This window comes from Apium graveolens, chromosome 3, assembly GCF_009905375.1.
Source record: "Apium graveolens cultivar Ventura chromosome 3, ASM990537v1, whole genome shotgun sequence".
Taxonomy (NCBI): domain Eukaryota; kingdom Viridiplantae; phylum Streptophyta; class Magnoliopsida; order Apiales; family Apiaceae; genus Apium; species Apium graveolens.
The window spans coordinates 10,128,413-10,148,768 of NC_133649.1; the positions used below are offsets into that span (position 1 = coordinate 10,128,413).

The 20,356-nt window shown below is 31.9% G+C and overlaps 1 protein-coding gene across 1 annotated transcript in view; it reads right to left on the minus strand.

Annotated features, from left to right (window-relative positions):
• The window catches only part of LOC141711642 (protein yippee-like At5g53940), a 255,796-nt gene that overhangs the window by 225,614 nt on the left and 9,826 nt on the right, over positions 1-20,356 (minus strand). The gene's annotated exons all lie outside the window — the stretch shown is intronic.

Sequence of the window (20,356 nt, forward strand, 5' to 3'; positions counted from 1 at the left end):
TTATTATAATGAAATAATATCACGATAGATAAATTTAAATCATTTAGGAGATAAGAAATTGAAAATAATAATATATTTTATATATTGAAATATTTATTTGAGATATTTATATATATACAATATTATTTTTATTTAAAATACGATTCGGGGTCGGGGATCGGGACGGGGAGACGCTAATCCCCGCCCCCGCCCCGATCCCCGAATTTTTTACACATATCTCCCCGATCCCCGCCCCGTACCCGAAAAAATCCCCGATTCCCCACCACATTCGGGGCGGGGATCGGATCGGGATCGGGGTCGGGCGGGGCGGGCGGGGGAAATTTCCATCCATATGCGTTACACATGCCCAACAGTCTTCTTCGCTTTTGTTTTTGCGGTCTGCCACCACCCACCAACATTGTTCTGCATCTGCTTCTTCAACGTTCACCTGCTCCACTCCCACGTTCACCGATATTCTTCTCCAAATGTTCGATTTTGTTGGCCTATAAATATTCACTTATCTCTTAATCTGCACTTTCACAGTTTCACTCCATACTTTGACTGTTAATCTCTTGATATCTTGTTTTCTCCACACTTGTCTTTTGGTTCCACTGCGTTGTTACTATGTTAGCCTATTACTACTTACTATTAATATTTTTAAGTTGTTATTATTTAAACTTTTCCGGCGAGCTTACACTTTTTAAATAAATGGAAGAAGAAAGAGGCACACAGTCCTCCAAAGACTCGAGCCAAGCAAACTCAATGCGACCCCCTTGACCCACCAACATGGAACCTGGTAAAAATCAAGCTTCAACCTGTTTTAAGTTCAAATTTTTTATTTTATGTTCGAAATGCTTGTTTTCATAATTCATGTTTTTATTTTCGTAAATATTTAATTTTGTGTTTTTTAAAATATTTTATATTCAAAGTTATTTACTTAATTCAAAAGTAAAATTTAAAAAATTGATTACATTTTATGATTTTAAACATAAATTTGATTGTTAATTTTGATATTTCGAATAGATAATTTGAAAACTTTGTTACACATTAATTCGAAATAATTTTTTTATATTAATAAAATTCAGGGAACTCTTGTAGTTCGAGAAATTCCTCGTATGTTTGGAATTATTTTTCGAGACAAGTAATACTGGAGGATCCCAACAAATTTAAATATTTTTGTTTGCTTTGTATTCAAAGTAGGCGAAATCAATCCCCTTTGGTTTACTCTAAAGGGGCACGGGTACACATGATCGGCACTTGAAAACTCATCACGAAATTTCGAAACAAAGTCACGAAAGTGGAGAGGCACGTGGAGAATCACCGCAACAAACACAAATTGGTGGTTTCGTGACATCGCCTCCGGTGGAGGTATGACTTTCATTTACAGTTGAGATGGAATGACCGAATTTTTTTCTACTTATGTTACACTAGACGAGTTATCTTTCTCTCACGGTGATAGTGTGACGACTGAGAATTTTTCGACGTAATTAAGTCAATAAAGTATGATTTATGTGAAGTGATTATAAAATATGTGATTAAGTGATGATTAATTGTCTTTATTGTATATTAGTATCTGGGAGCGTAGATAGACGCGTTCCAATTTAAAGAGTCAGCTTAGGAGTTAAGCTGTGTTGTCGGGCCGTCAGGTAGAACGGAACACGTCCTAAAAGGGATTAAAGTATTTAAAATGTGAAGTATGTGTTATTATGTGAGTTGAATGTTTAGGTAAAGTATTGCGTTCTAGTGACGTGTCGGTCGATAATGATATTGTGAAGCGTAATTGAAATGCTAAGCGTCGGGCCGTCAGGCAGAACGTGACCCGGTACGCGTAAAAAAGGATAATGATTAAAAAGGGAAATTTTAATGATCAGACATGAGTTGTGATGTGTCAGTATATGTGCTTGCTTGTCTGTATGCGTGATTACGTGATCTGTTAATATTTTATGGATTTAGGGGAATTATATGATTTAACTAAGGTTTATTTAACCTTCGCACACTTTTACAAAATTATCTGAGTAAGGTAAAGGCATGGGATTTATTTTGTTATCTTCGAAATAGTCTTAGAGACTTTCTAAAAATGATAGACGGATTTATTTTGTGATCGTTGCATTTCAAATTGATTTTTATGTGATAAAATACTATTATTAGCACAAACTTGTAAAAATCGTATAAAATCAAACGTACGCTCAAAAGATTATTATGAGTAATGGTTGGAAAGCTAATTTCGAGATTCACGTTTTAAAATTATCATTCGTATCAAATTCATCTTTTCCGAGAGAGAAATTTACAAATCAAATTCGTTTTCTTTTAAGAATAAAGAGTGAATTAGAAATAGAATAGCCTAATTACTATACTACCCTTCCTTTGGTAGTATATAATCCCACCCCACCCCCTATTTCTTTCTTTTCTCACCCGGGCACCCCTCTTCTCTTTCTTTTTCTCTCATTTTCTTTCTCCCTCTCGGGACTTCTCTCTCTCACTCTCGGTACTCTCTCTCTTCAATTTCTCACTTGTTCTTCATCCTCTTTCGATTATAAGATCATGATTGTGTGAGATTTTGCTTTATCTATCCATATATATACATGCATGTCACTATCTTCAAGGTTTTTGAGAAAAATCCAAAGTTGAATTGGTGGTTTGATTCGGTTTTCATGAAAACAAAAAGGGTTTTGATTCTTAAATGATTTAGAGTGAAGATTTGTGTGTGCATGTGTGTATTTACTTGTGTAAATTGGTGGTTGAAGGTTGGAAACCCCCGAATGGGGGCACCATCGTGAAGCCACCGCCACCGGTGATGAACTCCGGTGAACCGGTGGTGAGTAATGATGTTAAAACTGAGCTCTAGTATCTTTAAATCAAATTTTTTGTGTTTGCATGTGGTATTTTGATGATAAGCCGAATGTAAATTGTAGTTCATAAGTTAATGAGTTGATTTTTGTTAGTTATGGATGTTATTCTAGCATAATGTTAAAATATTAGGGTGATTAAAGATGCAAGGATTTGAATTTAAGTTTGCATGTGAGGTTTCTTTGATAAAAGAAGAAGAGGCTGAATGACTCTTAATTTTTGGGAAGATCATGTTGATTTTTGTTGGTGTGAATGATTTATTGATAATTTTTTTCATTAATTGTAGAGTAATTAGAATGAGTTATGGTTAGAGGTCCAAAGTGATGCATGCATGTTTTGATTCTTGGAAATTTCGAGTGTCTTTACTTGATTTTTAAGAAATTAAGTTGTATTAAGTGTTAAAATGAGTGATCATCCATGATTACGTTTAAATTATGACTTTAAATGAGTTGTAAGAATGAAATTGAACTAGTCTGGGATGATATACTTGATGCATGTCTATTAAGAGCTTTGCATGTTTGATTCTTGTCGTGTTAAGTGATAAGGCCGAATAGGCCATAGGAGTTAAAAGTCAAGACTTGATTTTGGTAATTAAAAGAATGATTGAGTGTTTATATGTGAATATCTTTGGATTTGTTTGTTAATTGTAGTATGTGGTTCGAATTAAGGAATAAAAGGAAAAGGGAACTTAGTTGATAGATTTTAAAAGCTATAAGTGATAGCTATGGTTGTAAACATTTAGCGGTGAATGAAATCGTGTACTCGTATGAGTTATAAATGTTTGATTTGAAGAATAGTCAAGGTTAAGTGAGTATAAGTTGATTATTGAGTATATAAAGATATAAAGGCTATGAGAAAAGAATGTGTTATGTGCATGTGTGTATTTAAGCTATACTCATATAGTTCGAGTCAGGAGTATAATCGAGCTATCGTATTGAGTAAACGTTTCGGGAACGAGAGTTGAGAAACTAATTAAGGTTTTGGTTTTGATTGTAGTTTCGGAACGTGAGGGCATTCAGGCTACGAAAGGGAAAGGTATACTAGGTGGCAGTAGTTCAACCTTCGTGAAACAGGAAAGCGAATTCAGGCAAGTAACTCTAATTACTTGTGTAAATGGTTATAGAGAGGATATTGTTCATGCCATGTAGAGTATTGAACTGTTAAAGTAATGAACCCATGTTATTGATTTGAGATACCCTGTCTTTGATTTTGTGAAATTGTTATTGATAAGCCTATTGATTCAACCCTTTGGTAACCCATTTTCCCTATTCTAATTGTTTGTTATACCATGAACTGTTATAAACCCTATAAGTACATTTACGAACCCCTTGTAATAATGCTTCATTCCTTGATTACTTATTTCCCTATTGATCCTTGAAACAGTTCTGATTCTTCTAACTTGAGTACTTTGTTATAATTGATTCAAGATCCTTAGAATTGAGCCTTGCATATCCTTGATTCATTTCCTTAAATATGGCTTCTTGAAATTGAATTTAAGAATGAGTTTCGACTTGAAAGATTCTGAATGATTTCATATTCTTGGTAATGATAAAATGAATTTAGAAAACTTATTTTTTCAACTCAAGGTTTTCTAAACGAATTCCTGATGGAGTGGATTGAGACGTAAAAGGCTAGCGGGACTAGTCCAGTCATAGTAAGAGGCTAGCAGTGCTAGTCCAGTTTAAGGCTGAAATTATGCCATTGGTACCTTAAAGACCGGATGGAGGTCGGTACGGGATGATCACCCGTATTATTATGAAATGAAAGATAAAGTGGTCCAATCAAGGGTTCCATATTGATTTTAAAAAGGAATTGAAACTTCATACTTAGTAAATGATTCTTTGAGAATGAAAATGGTTTATATTGCTTTAAAAAGAGTTGATTGTGATATTGCGAAGCTTAGAGCTTGTGAACCCTGATTTTTTTCTGTTGATCATACAATTGATTCCTTATAATGCAAAGATTGTCGCTTTCCATTCAAAAGATTATTTTGTGATCATGTTAATGATTTGTGATGAATATCAGTTTTCACCGTACCTTGAGCATTGTTCCCTGAAAGCCCAAAAATTTCCTTCATAATCCGAAAGATATAAATCCGCCACCTAGAATTGATAAAGTAGAATGCCCTAAGATTAGTAATGAACATTGTGGATTTTATATTGTAGAAATGCTTTAAAAGTTACTTGCTGAGTTTTATACTCATATGTTTTGTTTTAATCAAACCATGACAGTTAAGCAAGAAGATGGCCAGACTTAGGCGCACTGCTCGTAAGAGCGTACCTGGTGGTCCCTATCGTATTAAGGGCTTCCGGTTGCCAAAGCAGGTAGTAAAGTTTTTGAGTGAGCAAGCGCTTAGCCAAAGAGTGTATAGATGCAATGGGTTATCTGTCGGTTCCAAGCCGAGATCGACTATGTATATTTGATTTTATTTTGGGGTTGTAAGTTATATTTTATGATTGGTAGTTGTAATCTTGTCCCATACTTTATCCTGTTTGATCTTGTTAGTAGCTAATCGGGGTTTATGCTTATTTAATTAGTAGATTAAAGGTGTGTGGGTCCTCATTTTCTAACCCTGGGATTGAGGATGACACATATAGTCTGAATTTAAAGCACATGATTAAAGAATTAATAAACCCGACATTAAAATAATTTATAGGAACACGCTTAAACGTCACACACACAAACAATATTATAGTCAACGAGCACAATTAATTGAATTTTTTCATGATTATGATGTCATGGTTTCTTTAACTAGTGATTGTTGGAGTTAGAGTCAAGTTGAGCCATTTATTTGTGTTACCATTCATTGGGTTGATTCCATCTATTTTTTACAAAAAGGAATAATTGTCTTTGATGTTATGGACGAGTCACATACGGGTTATAACATAAAGACGAGCATAGACGAAACTATTAACGAATTTAATTTGCAACACAAGGTGTTTACTATTTTTTAGATAATGTTTCGGCAGATGATAAAGCTATTTACTATATTACACAAGATATTCCTACTATTTTAGATGGTATTTTCTTGCATGTTAGATGTTGTGCACATATACTTAACTTATCGGCTCAAAAGGGTATTTTACAAATAACCGAATTTTTAGAAGCCATTAGAAAAATAATTAAGTATTTATGTATAATTTTGTGTGTTATACGTAAATATGTAAACACACACAAATTTTTAGAAGCCATTGATATTAATCTGTTTTCTCTATAATATCAAAAAAAATGGGGTATTGATTGTCCCACGAGATGGAGTTCGACTTATAATTTACTATGTGAGGCAATTAAATATAAGGTAATTATCACCGAATTATATAATTCCGATCCAATAAATCAAGGGGGATAGAATTATTACCGACTATCAATAGGACTTGGCAATTAGGGTATGTGATTTGCTTGATTGTTATGCGCGTGGTATTAAGATACTTTTTTACGTTTACGAACCAAATGTACATCTTGTTATTATTGAGCGTGTTAATATTGTTACTACTTTAAAAGCATATGAAAGTGGATATGAAAACTAAGTGGATTGAATATTTTACCGAATTTCTTTTTATTTATGGTGTTGCATGTCTTATTGATCCCGGCGTTAGAAAGGTAGGTTTGGAAAATATGTTAGAATATTACTACTCGGTGTTAGGAGTTTCATATAATCACGTGCTTTACGTGCAAAATTATTTAGACATGTTACATCCTCTTATAGATCTATATACTCTTAGAACTCAAAATGTTACACCACCTGAGACTAGTAATTCTAGTAGGTTTAACAGTACAATCCTTGGTATCCTAACTAAAAAACAAGTGTAAAATTTCTACTGCATCATCTACACCTACAACTTCATTTAGCATGACTAGAGAGTTTTTTTCATATAACTATGAGTTGGATGATGATTTTTCAATACTAACGCGATGGAAGAATCATGAGAACCAAATTTCCGGTATTAGCTAAAATTGCAAGGGACATTTTAGTAGTTCCTGCCTCTACAATTGCTCATGAGCCCGCTTTTAGTGCCGATACAAGAGTGTTGAACGAGAAAAGATCAAGTCTTGCACCAGATGTAATCAAGATATATGTTTGCAAAAAGGATTGGGATCAAGCGATAAAGAGACAATAAGGGAGGAAAAAAGATGACTCGGACGGAGAAGAGGACACTTGGATGACGATGGACACTTCATCGGAATCGGCATGTCAGCGAACGAACAACAAGAACAAGAAGAATTTGAATAGTTGATAGAATATTTTTTCCATGTATTTTTATATATTTTCCTGTTTTGTATTTTATTTAAAATATAAATATATTTTATTCCGTTTTTTAGAGAGGAATCTCAAATCAATTGTAACATTTTTTTAATGAATAAAATTTTTAGAGGTACTGTCCTCGTTTCCTTATTTTACATAGTTTTTTAAATTTGAAAAAAATATTTTAACATGATTTTGAAAAGAAAAAATGAAGATGGAAATTGAATTAAGATTTTCATTATGTGCACCCCAATATCCAAATACATTCTGTAATTTATGCCTGTACCTTCAAATTCTCACATTTATAATTACAATTAAGGTTAATGGATAATTAAAATATTCACATATGAAATGATCATTTGAATTTGCATAATCATGATTAAAGTTTGAGAAACACAACACAAACGGCAATATTTTAAAAAACTCACCTAATTCGGCTCGTCTAGCACGGCACGGCTCGCCACGTGTCGTTGAACCGCAAACTCGCCTATTTCGCGATCTGTTCACGAATTATCAATTCGTCGACTTGACCCGGCTCGACACGAACCGTTCATCTACACGTGTAGTTCACAAGTTTAGTGTTCAGCGAACTGACCCGGCAAAAACTTAGCACGACCCGCTCGACCCGCTCGTTTGTTCACCTCTAGTAGTCCTATCATTCGTTACAACCACACTTCATATCAAGTAGTTTTTGTGTTTAAGACGTATATTGTAATATAATTATTCAATTAGTAGTTGTATTATAATATATGATATGGAAATAAAATCCCTAAAACGTTATAATTTTTATAGCTTCACGGATTTTTTGCACAGTCATTCGAATCTTTATAAAAAGCTTATTGGTTATTAGCATGTTCAGATAGACTTTGTAATATGATGACACGTTAAGTGAAGAAAGATTAAAATATTGAGTCAAGGTTAATTTTTGATAGCATATAATTATGCCATCAAAAATGGACGTGTCCTTAACGACCACACAAGTTGAGAATATAACCTGATCAACAAATTCACTGAGAATTTTTTTCAAGTACTTGGGATGAATAAGAAATCGAAATACTTGATCCGGAATTAAATTGAAATCTGTAAAAGCCATAGAGATAATAAAAATGATTCATTATTTCGCTCCAATCAATTCAAGAACGTGAGAACAACTATTTTTTTTTTAAATGATCAGTTTATCTAAACTGAATTGTACGATTCATACTTCAAATTGTAATAATAATAATATAAGATCCTGAAAAAAATTTTCTCTAATACCTTTAAATTTTAGAGTGACTGATTCCTTAACTTGGTATCAGAGTTCAAGCTGGCAGAGGACTCGGGTTCGATCCCTGCCACCCCCAATATTTCTCACAATTAATCGTGAACACGAATGATAAATTAATACACTAAATATGGGCGTCTATCATCCACTATTCGACACATAAATGTGCTTTTGAATGAGTAGAAAGTGTTAGAATACCAATATAAGATCATGTAAAGAGTCTTCCGCTAACACCTTAATATTTTAGAGCGATTAGTTCATTTACATGATAACAGAACTCATGTTGGCGGGAGGACTCAGGTTCGACTCCATGCAACCCTCAATATTGTCATAATTAATCATGGCACAAAAGGCAAATAAATTCCCTAAACATGGATGCCCGTAATATACTTTTTGACCCATTATAACCCCCAATATTCTCACAATTAATCGCGACACAAAAGATAAAGTAATACCCCAAATATGGGTGCCCATGATTCTCTATGTAACCCATAAATTGGCTTTCGAGTTAAGGGGGTGTTGGAATACTAATATAAGATCATGAAAATGGCAAAGTGTTAGAATGCTAAAATTCTGGAAAAGACTTCCTTAAAACACCTTAAGATTTTAGAGCGACTGGTTCCCATACACAAATAAGTTTGGATATGGAGCTGATCGGTTCATTTACACACATAAGTTTGGATATATGAAGACTCTAAATTTTACGTGTGACATAACTTTAGATAGCTACTTGGAGACGACGACTTCGAGATGCAACCGTTTCAGTTGTAAAGTTTTTATTTCCAGTGATTTGAAACGGTCTCAGAGTTTTTCTACGTAAAGTTGTGTGCATTTGTAATTTTTTGTATATTTTGATGTATATACACATATTAAAGATTACTTGATAATATTTTTCACTTTATGGGTAAATCTCATGTGAATACAATTATATGTTCGCGTATTATCTCACACACTTTACAATTTTTGTTTGTTTTATTAGTACTGTCAATTATCTTTTTTAGTTCTGGCATACATACATATATATGTTTGTTCTTATATTTACTGCACTTAGCTCAGAGTAAGAATATAATATGTGTATATATTACCCTCCGGACACTATTTTAAGTGGTATACAATGATATATTTGATTTGATTTGATTTATACTTCAATTAATTAGGTAAGTTTTATTTACTGAAGTTTATAATTTTATTTCATTTTAATTAATTTAACGCAATAATTGAAACTGAAATGAAAACAATCCACATAAATCCTCAAAATTAATATCGAATCACCGGTTCAATTACGATTTCAATTGCTAGAATAAAAGACATAATTTTGACTTATATTTTTAAAAATTTAAAACTTGATCCGAGTCCAGCCGTGATATCCGTTGGAGGGATAAGGACATCTTCAACCCATTACACTATTTTTGGTGTAATTTTTATATTAAAATAGTATAAAAATTGTATTTTTTTTAAAATTAACTGCAGCCTATCAATACTAGATTTTACGTCATTCTTATATTATATAGATTATTTTATTATTTAAAGTATAAAAATAAAGTTAAAAGTAATAAACTAATGAAATAAAATTGTCGTGGTCAAGGAGTATAAGAACGACATGAAAATATACGACAATTCTAAAAATTTATAGTGACGTCAAATTTGGTGTATATTTTGACATGACACTAAAATTGTACAATTTTTAGAGTAGAGTTGAAGAGAAGTTTTATACCAAAATAATGTAACTTTTAAAGACCCACATTTCCGATCCCGAGCTGGCTACTACTTTTTAAATCATTTTCTTTTTTCTTATCTTTCAGCGGCTACTGCTTTTTAAATCATTTCATTTTTTCTTATCTTTTAACGAGAATTTTTTTGTATAATTTTAGAGTTACGTCGAAAATGGCCCAATCAAATCAAGTTGCTCTCGGAGGCTCCGGTATATTCACAATCACACGTAATGAAAAATTGACACTCCCTAAAATCGTTCCCTATTTGTGTTGGACACGTTTATCAATGCATACTTTTGATTGTTAATATTTTTAAATTCGTATTAGTATTAAATATAAAAATTTCACTGTATTAAAATACTGATAAATACGAATCCAACGAGATCACTCATGACTATGTTTGATATTATAGATTAGACGTAAATTAGTAGTAAATCGCTTATCGTAAAGAATACCGAAAATCAAAAGAGGAAGAACAAAATGGGACGGAGGAAGTATGTTGTTATATTTTGTAGCTAAGCCAGTACCGGTTTATACTATATAATGTGATAAAATACAAGATCTTATCCGCTTGACGATGAGCTTTTTTCCTAACAAGATAGACCAAAGTTTGAGCTGCACAACCCGTTGAAGTTGTCATGCATGCTATGCGAGCTTTTCAAGGATTTTATTATAATATAGTCCACCGCTCGATTTCCTATATGCAATGAAAATCGCAAATTTTATCCTTTGATTTTTACCAACAAGACAGGTCTGTTGCTCAAACTGATTTTTCGTTCAAAAAATTATAGTAACCGATATAGTTTCTGATAATTGATCATTTTTTCAAAAAATCATGATAAATCGCGTTATTTAAATACACCAAGTAAAATAGTTTTATCTTTTAGATAAGGGAAATTGTTGATATTATCTTTTAAATACACTGCATGTCATACATTCATCATTTCGACCTTTGTCCATACACAAATTTTATAATTCTTCTCTTTGTCGTCTAATATTTATTTTATAAAATCCATTCTTCGAAATGATTTTGTTATTCATAAAAACACGTTCATGAATTAAACGGCTGAAAATACGGACACAGGAAATGAGTTTGTGCTTTATTATTGTGGGCCCACACTTAATGATGGGGACTGGGGTCTCCGGGTGTGGAAGATGAAATTGGGATGCATATTCCATATTTTAAACTTAAAAGTAAGTAAATATCGCATTATTATATGTTTTTAGTTCAAAGGTTGTTTTTTTGACAGTCCCACAAAATTAAATTTATACCTCCAAATTATATTATTTATATGCATGGACTTTTTTTAATAATAGTATTTACTTTTATTCAATAGAATCAATGATCAACACATGAAGAATACAATCAGGAGGGATATTAACTCACTCATGAAAGCCTGATAAATAATGCGTAACTCGTGTTAACAAGTGAGCCACTATATTCGCAGACCTAGTTATATACTCAACTAGCGATTCAACGATTCATGATAATATCTTTTATATATAATAGCACAATAAAGGAATAATATTTTGAGATTAAAAAGTCTCATTGAAAAGACTAAACTACCCATGTTTTTTGAGATTAAAAAGTCTCATTGAAAAGACTAAATTACCCCTATTTTTAATATTTATATAAAAGTTGTGTTTTGTGGGAATCGAACTCGAGTTTCTTCATTCTTTTATACAACCTCGCACTACTACACCATATTGTCACATGTGCTTTTTATCATACACATAATATGTAACTCTGCTAAATAAATATTTTATTTAACTTTAAAGATAACTACTTGAATTCCGAAAAAAAAATAGTTACTTGAATATTTGTACAATTAATTTTAAAGAACTGAATTCCAGATATAAAGTTAGGTATAGTACATAAATGGATTATTATCTTATTTATTATTATTTTTTTGTTTGAAAATATATCTTATATATTTTTAACATATTTTTTATTATAAAAAGTAATTAAAATGTACATATATAATTTTAAAAAAAAATATTGAAAATAGAATCGCCTATATATAAATAATCTAGATTGGTATTAAATATTTAGATAAGTTCGAATTATAATGAGTCAATGAATTTTAGTTTATTTTGAATTTGAAATCAGATTTTGGCCTATTGTTAAAAAATACTCGAAATTTGACTATATGACTAGCCGAAAAACATTGTCACATTCTACGTTTAGTAAATTTAAATTAGAAGTTCGACGAGAATATCTTACCAATAATGTGAAATTTTTTGATATCTTATATTAATATAAATTAATGTGTTTGAGGTGTTTATAGGATTAAGTCAATTGATTATTTGTATTAAAATTACTAACTTCACTGGTAGCGCAATAATGTTTTGGGACTTGTCCCGATTTAAAAAATATTTGAAATTTGATATGAGATCTCACGAGATTTGTTAAAACTGCGATGATATATTAAATCTATTTATTTTTCATTTTTCACTTTAAAAAACTAGCATTTTAAAAAGAATTCTTTTAGATAAACAATATTTATTGATCAAGATAATATTGTACAAATATTTTGAATTATTTTAATATTTTAAATTATTCTAATAAAAGTTATATATATACTATATTGTAGCATTTGATTCAATATATTTTATATTATTTTAAAAAATAAATATTATTCAATAATTTGAAGGAATTAACCAGTTCAACTAATATTTATAAAACTTTATTGAATTGAATAATATTTGATTTTTGGAGAATAGTATACAATATTATCAAATTATTTTATGAAGAAATATTAGAGTTGTAATGAAATAAACTTAAAAATAGTTTAAATAACAATATAATTACAAATTTTCCTTCAAATTCTTGAAAAACTCATGAACACCAATAATAAGTCTTACAATATATAATTTATTTTTATGTTACATGATTGATACTCGGTCGCGTAAAAAACATATATCGATTGTTTGTCGGTGATAATGTGAATACCATATATAAATTATTGTAATTTATTTATTACATAATTTTAATTTTTGAATAATAATAAATACATGTTATTTAAGTAATCAATTACCTCACTAGATATTAATAATGATTATACATGTATATAAATGAGATATTTAACATATAAATAATTGAAACCATCGTAATTTCCTAAGAAATGTAACATACGATAATTCATATGCTAACATAGACACATATAACCTAGTATTATTTTGTTAAGAGTGGTATAAAAAAACTAACATTTTTCCAAACATACATCCGTTAAATTTCAAAAACTAATATTTTTCATTAAAATCAACTTTTATATTAACAGTATTGAAAATTTTATATTATTTTATATTATGATTGCAAGTAATTCTGAATTCAGTTATTCATTTTTAATCTTTTTAAATTGAGTAAGTTAATTGTAAGTTAGTGGATAACTCAGTAATAATATAGACCGGTTATATAATTTATTTAAATAAAATTCAAAATTTTTGGTCAACTCTGTATTCAACACATATGTTAATTTTTAACCTTTTCTTTGTAAACATACCAACGACATCCTACATATTAAGTTTATTTGTTTCATTTTAAACGTACACTGACTACCCTGTTTATATTCATTCATTAAATACAATTATACAACACAAACACGAATATATAATTTTTTCTTCATGAGCTATATTGGAAACGTTGTTTAATTTAGTAATGTCTTGTGTGAAAATGATACACAGATAAATACAGATAAATACGTTAGAGATTATACAACATTTACAAATAAGAATATAACTAAAAATATTATAATTGCATGCATAAAAAAACTCTACAAAATAACCCGTGCCTCGCACGAGTTATTATGCTAGTGCTTAAAAAGCTAGACACACTCTAACACATTCGAATGGACATATGTATTCCCTTGGACATTTTTACACTCGGATGGCAAAATAATCAGATCCGACGGATACCCGATCCAAAACCCGAAATTTTGGATTTACCGAACCCGGTTTTTTGGATATGGATTTAATTTTTGAAGCCGAAAATTTTTGGATTTGGATTTGGATATTAGGTATACCGATCCGAAATCCGAAACTCAATCCAAATCCGATCTGAACCCGAAATCCGATAAAAGCCCAAATTATTATATATATATTTATTAATTATATATATAATATTAGAATTTTATATATTACACAGTAGAATTATATATATATATATATATATATGAAAGGAATATGTCCTAAGTCCAATCATGTATTAGGATTTAGGAATAACTTCCTGTGTAATCTGTTTTGATTTCATTGATATTAATAAAAGACTTGTTTTGTTTTTATTACGGGCTCTATCTATTTAAGTGTTTAAATAAGATATACCATAGTTTAGAGTAAAACTTTTTATGAATTATGATGAGATCATAATAGTGAGACCTAAAAAGATGATAACTCTAAACTTAAATAGTTCCTGGTCGTAGTATTACTAACTGGTAATTAATAATCCGCAGAGATCGGTACATACTATGCTTGCTTCATTATGAAAGATGTCTGTTCTCATAGACATTTGTGTGGTGACACTATAGCTAGTATGTAGGTGCTTATTATAGAATAAGTTCACTGAACATGACTCGCACAGCTGAACAACTGATGGAGTTCACTCACGTGTCAGCAGTTGTTCACATAGTGATAGTTGTACAAGTATCCTTAGAATTGAGCTCATCATAGTCATCTTGTGTACACCGAACTATGCTTTGGTTTAGTTCTTAGTCTCTAGGGACAATTATTAGGGCTCTACTGGGTATAGCAATTTGTACACGAAGATAGTGTATGATCAATAAAGGATCTACCCCTTCCAATGAAGGAAGCGAATCTTCAAGGCTGATCCACTTATGCTAGTTTAGGAATCTCTGGCCAGAGTAAATGAAATTAGAAAGGAGTTTCTAATTTACATAGAACTACGCATAGTAAAATGGTAAGCAAGTGATTGAATTAGATAGGCTTGACACGAGATCCATGCCTTGTATTTAATCGGGACATTGTAGGGTAGAAGGAGTTTATTGTACGGTAACTATTCACTGAATATGTTCTTGGTATTCTAAGCAGTGAATTCATATTATCCGGATAGTCGCGATATGCTGAGAAGTATCCCTCACGATGTAGAATAAATGTGATTAATTAATTAATCATATTTAATAAATTAGAGAATTTATATAAATAATGATAAAAAAGTTTTATTATTATTTATTTCTACTACCGGCTTAATATTAAACCTACAGGGTCACACCATAAAAAGAGAATGATTTTATGGTGAAGGAATTAATTAACAATGGCTAATAATTATTTATTTATGAAATAAATAATTAATTGGCAAATTTAATAATTGATTAAATGAGATTTAATTGATTATAAATTAATTAAGAAAAGTTCTTAATATTATTAATTAAGAATTTAATTTTTGGAAATTAAATCAAGAGAGAGAATTATTTCTAAAGTTTTTAGAAAAAGGATTAATAATTAAAAGGTGTTTTAATTATTAATGAGAATAATAAATGGGATAATAATAATAATATTTATGGGAAAATTTCAGCTGAAAATTTTGCCTATAAATACACTATTATAGACCCTATTTTTATTCGAATCCAAGAACCCCAAAAACCCAAAAAGTTTGGAAAACCCAATTCTCTCCACCTCCTTCCTCCTCCTTAACATCGTTTTCTTCGTGGATACCGGTGGAGTGCTTCACACTAATTCACACTTGAGGAGCAACTACTAAGGATCTCTGATCGTTGTCTCCGAATTATTTTAAAGGTTAGATTCGATCCCTCGAATTTTTATTCATGATCTGTATGCTTTTATTTGGATTTTGTATGTGTAAAAGTGTTTTGCCATGCCCCCGCTGCGTTTAAAATCCAACATTATATACATTATATATTATTATATAATTTTTAGAATATATATATTTTTATATTTATTTTTAAAATTAACTAATTAAAAAGTTTAATAAAATATAATTATTCAATCATTTAAACGGGTGATAAGGTTTATAAGGTTAACAAAACATCTTTTAGTGATAAATCTAAAAAATTGGATATCAATTGAGTTGATTTTTTAAATATTAATTATACATATGATAACACAATTAATAATGTGGTGAAGTGATTGAAAATGACACGTTAAAAACTCTTTCTATGCAAGTCGCGTGTTCGATCCCAAACACTTGCAATATCAATAATTATATAAATTTTCAGATTTCGGGTATAAATATCCAATTTAAAAAAAATTCGGGTTTCGGGTTTACCCGAATCCGATCCGAAATCCGATGGATCGGGTTCGGGTATTCATTTTCGGGTATTTTTCGGGCTCGGGTATGGATAAAATTTTCGGGTTTGGATATGGATTCCGCAATACCCGACCCGATCCGACCCGATTGTCATCCCTACTCATCCGCAAAGAAATTGAATTAAGATACTTGGAATAAAAATTGAGAAGACGAGAATATACCTGGAATATTTTATTAGGTAATCATCATAATTTATAAGACACATTTAGACTTTTTTCATGTTTTTGGAAAAACAGTATTAACTCCGGGATCTGTTACATTTTATTTTAAATAAATGATAAAATTATCTAATTTTCTTTTATTAATTTCACTGAAATTGTGTTCATTTTTAATATTTTAATGTTGACTTTTTGAAGCATTCGCACAAGTATCTATTATTTTCCAAACATTTTATGGTTAAATTGTTAATATCCAAAAACGTATAATGTTTAGACTAATGTGCTAGATGATATAACATGCCTACCTTGATGTTTATTCATGTTTATATATGTGATATATGCTTAGTTTATCATGCGATGATAGATTTAGGTGAACTTAAATAAACGTAAGGCGTTTGTTAGGCAACCTAGTATAGTGAAATTGTTTCATAACCTTAATAACAATATTATGAATACAATCATGAGATTCTTGTGTTTGTGAAACACGTAATTGAATATGAATTTTCGATATGAGAGAAAGGATGATTCTGTCAACAACAGATTTCGATCTGTAAGAAAGGGTTATTAAGTGACGCCTCTTGACAATGCTCCACCCAATCTGGGAATCATCTGATTATTGATTATTGATTTAAAATATTTAATTTAAAAGGAAGAATCTCTTTATAATATGATTATGATTGTAACGTAATATAATCCCTCTAAAATTAAATAATATCAAGTAGTAATTGGCCAATGACATAACGGGCTTGTGTCGGTCATAGCCTTCCAACATGATAGAAAGTAGTTCTTATTTTTGAATCATTATCGTTTCGTGCCACAGCCGAGGGCTTTGTTTTCGAAATAAGAAATACTTGTCTATTACATAGAGATGTGTACATTGAATAAGAATCTAAAGGTCGTTACGTGCCACAGCCGTGGGCCTTTGGGGACTGATTCAATTGTACGGAATGTTGGGTTAGACTTGACTTAGAATATTGAATTTGTCGTGCCACAGCCGTGACTCAATTATTCAAGAGGCTAAAGTTTGATTAGGGAATAACATTAGATGTAATTGACAAGAGTTGTCTGCCTATTGAACATTACATGGCGTTTCGTGCCACAGCCGGGGTTGTGTAATGGAATGTAGGATCCCTATTTCCACTAGCATTATGAATGCTTATTTTTCACGTAGGGGGTTGAATAAATTAGATAAACTAGTGGGAGCCACTTATGAATAAAGACCAGATTCATATAGTGTTTTGAAATGAAATCGAATATTTGTTAAGTGTTGTTATGTGTTTATCATTTACAGATTTACTTTGCACGTTATGTCTTCTGCACTATCACTCAGGAGCATACTAAATGCTCACAAATTGACGGGTCCTAATTATGTTGACTGGCTTCGAAACTTGAGAATTGTTCTCAGGATTGAGAAGCTGGAATACGTGATTGACTCACCTAAGCCTACTGAACCTGCTAGTGATGCACATAATGATGAACATATTGTGTATCGTAAGTGGATAGATGATGCAAATGTTGCTCAATGCATCATGCTAGCTTCCATGAACATTGAGCTACAGAAGCAACATGAGCATATGGATGCTCACACTATCCTAATGCATCTACAAGAGTTGTATGATGTGGCGGGGAGGACAGCTCGATATGAGATATCGAAGGAGCTGTTCGGTTGTAGGATTTTCGAGGGATCATCTGTGAATGACCATGTACTTAAGATGATCAATTTGATCGAACGTCTTGGACAACTTGGTTTTGCCATGGATGGGGAGCTGAGCTAAGACTTGGTCTTGCAATCGCTTCCGAGTTCTTTCTCGCAGTTTATTGTGAACTTTCACATGAATAAGTTGGATGTCAGCCTGCCTGAACTCCACAACATGTTGAAGACTGCGGAATCGAATTTTCCCCCTAAGAAGAGTTCTGTTCTTCTAATTGGTGAAGGTTCCAATCCTAAGAAAAGGAAGAGGAACTCTTCCAAGAAGAAGAAAGTAGGTGAAGAAAAGCCGGTTCCACCAAAAACTGAAGACCCCAAGAGCAAAGTTGTTTGCTTTTACTGTAACAAGGTGGGGCACTGGAAGAGGAACTGTAAGGTTTACCTTGCAGAATTGAAGAAGAAGAAGGGTAGTGAGACTACCGCTTCTGATTCAGGTATGTTCATGATAGAAGTGAATATGTCATTAAATCAAATTTCTACTTGGGTATTAGATACCGCCTGTGGTTCTCATATCTGCAATTTGTTGCAGGGACCAAGGAGAAGTAGGACTCTTCAGGAAGAGGAGGTGATTCTACTGATGGGAAATGGAGCAAGAGTTGCTGCTGAAGATGTAGAATCATTTCATTTACATATGCCTATGGGCAAGACTATTATTTTAAATAATTGTTATTTTGTTCCCTCGATTGTGAGGAATATTATTCCCATGTTAGACTTGGCTGGATTTTCATTTATTATTGAGAATAATGAATGTTCTATTCTTAGAGATAATATTCTTTATGGACGTGGTGCTTTAAATAATGGTCTGTATATATGTGACATAATTTACTTCAGATTGAACAAACTAATAAAAGAAAAGGGATGATGAAAATCTCACTTTATTGTGGTACTGCAGTCTCCATTTAGTAGACATGGAGAGAGGATTGCAAATTTGCTAGGAATGGTACACACAGATGTATGTGGACCAATGTCTACGCAATCCATGGGTGGATTTTCATACTTCATTACTTTCATAGATGATAGATCTGGATTCGGATATGTGTTTGATGAAACACAAGTCTGAGGCCTTTGAAAAGTTCAAAGAATATAAGTATGAAGTGGAGAAACAACCAAACATAGTATTATAACTCTTCGATCAGATCGAGGTGGTGAATACTTTAATGGAGTGTTTCTAGATTATCTCAAAGTAAATGGTATAGTCTCCCAGTGGACGCCTCCAGATTGGTATCTGAAAGGAGAAATCGAACTTTGTTAGACATAGTTCGGTCCATGATGAGCTATGCAAATCTTCCAGTATTCCTATGGGGTTATGCATTGGAAACCTCAGCATATTTACTGAATAAGGTGCTTTCCAAATCTGTTCCTCAAACTTCGTATGAGATATGGAAAGAAAGGAAACCGAGTCTTAAACACGTTAAGATTTGGGGATGTCCAGCTTATGTCAAGTAAGTTGACCCAGATAAGCTGGAATATCGATCCGTAAAATGTAGTTTTGTGGGATATCCTAAAGAGACTTTAGGGTATTACTTTTACACCGATCATCGGGTGTTTGTCTCCAGACATGCTACCTTCTTGGAAAAGGAGTTTATCATTGAAGGAAACTGTGGGAGCAAAATTGAACTTGATGAAGTTCAAGAAGCACAAACTACTACGGATCAAGTGGAAACACCTGTTCTGACTGAACAACCTTTTGTGGAACAGCCCATTCATATATCAGGGAGAGTGTCTCGCCAACCTGAGAGGTAATATGGCCTTGTCATTGAGAATGACAATGAGTTGTCGATCATTGATGATGACGACCCTGTAACCTATAATGAGGCTATGAGTAGTGTTGACTCAGAGAAATGGCATAGTGCCATGAAATCCAGAATGGAATCTATGTATACGGTATACAAAAGATAGATTATAGCAGATGGCCAGGTGGAGACCTATAAGGCCAGACTTGTGGCAAAATGATTCAAACAAAGGCAATGAATTGACTTTGATGAAACATTTTACCTGTAGCCCTGTTAAAATCAGTTCGGATTTTGCTTGCGATTGCTGCTTACTACGACTATGAGATATGGCATATAGCCAGATGGTTTTCTTTCCAAGGGAAATGAAAACCTAGTGTGTAAGCTACTGCGAACCATATGTGGTTTAAAGCAAGCTTCTCGAAAGATGGAACA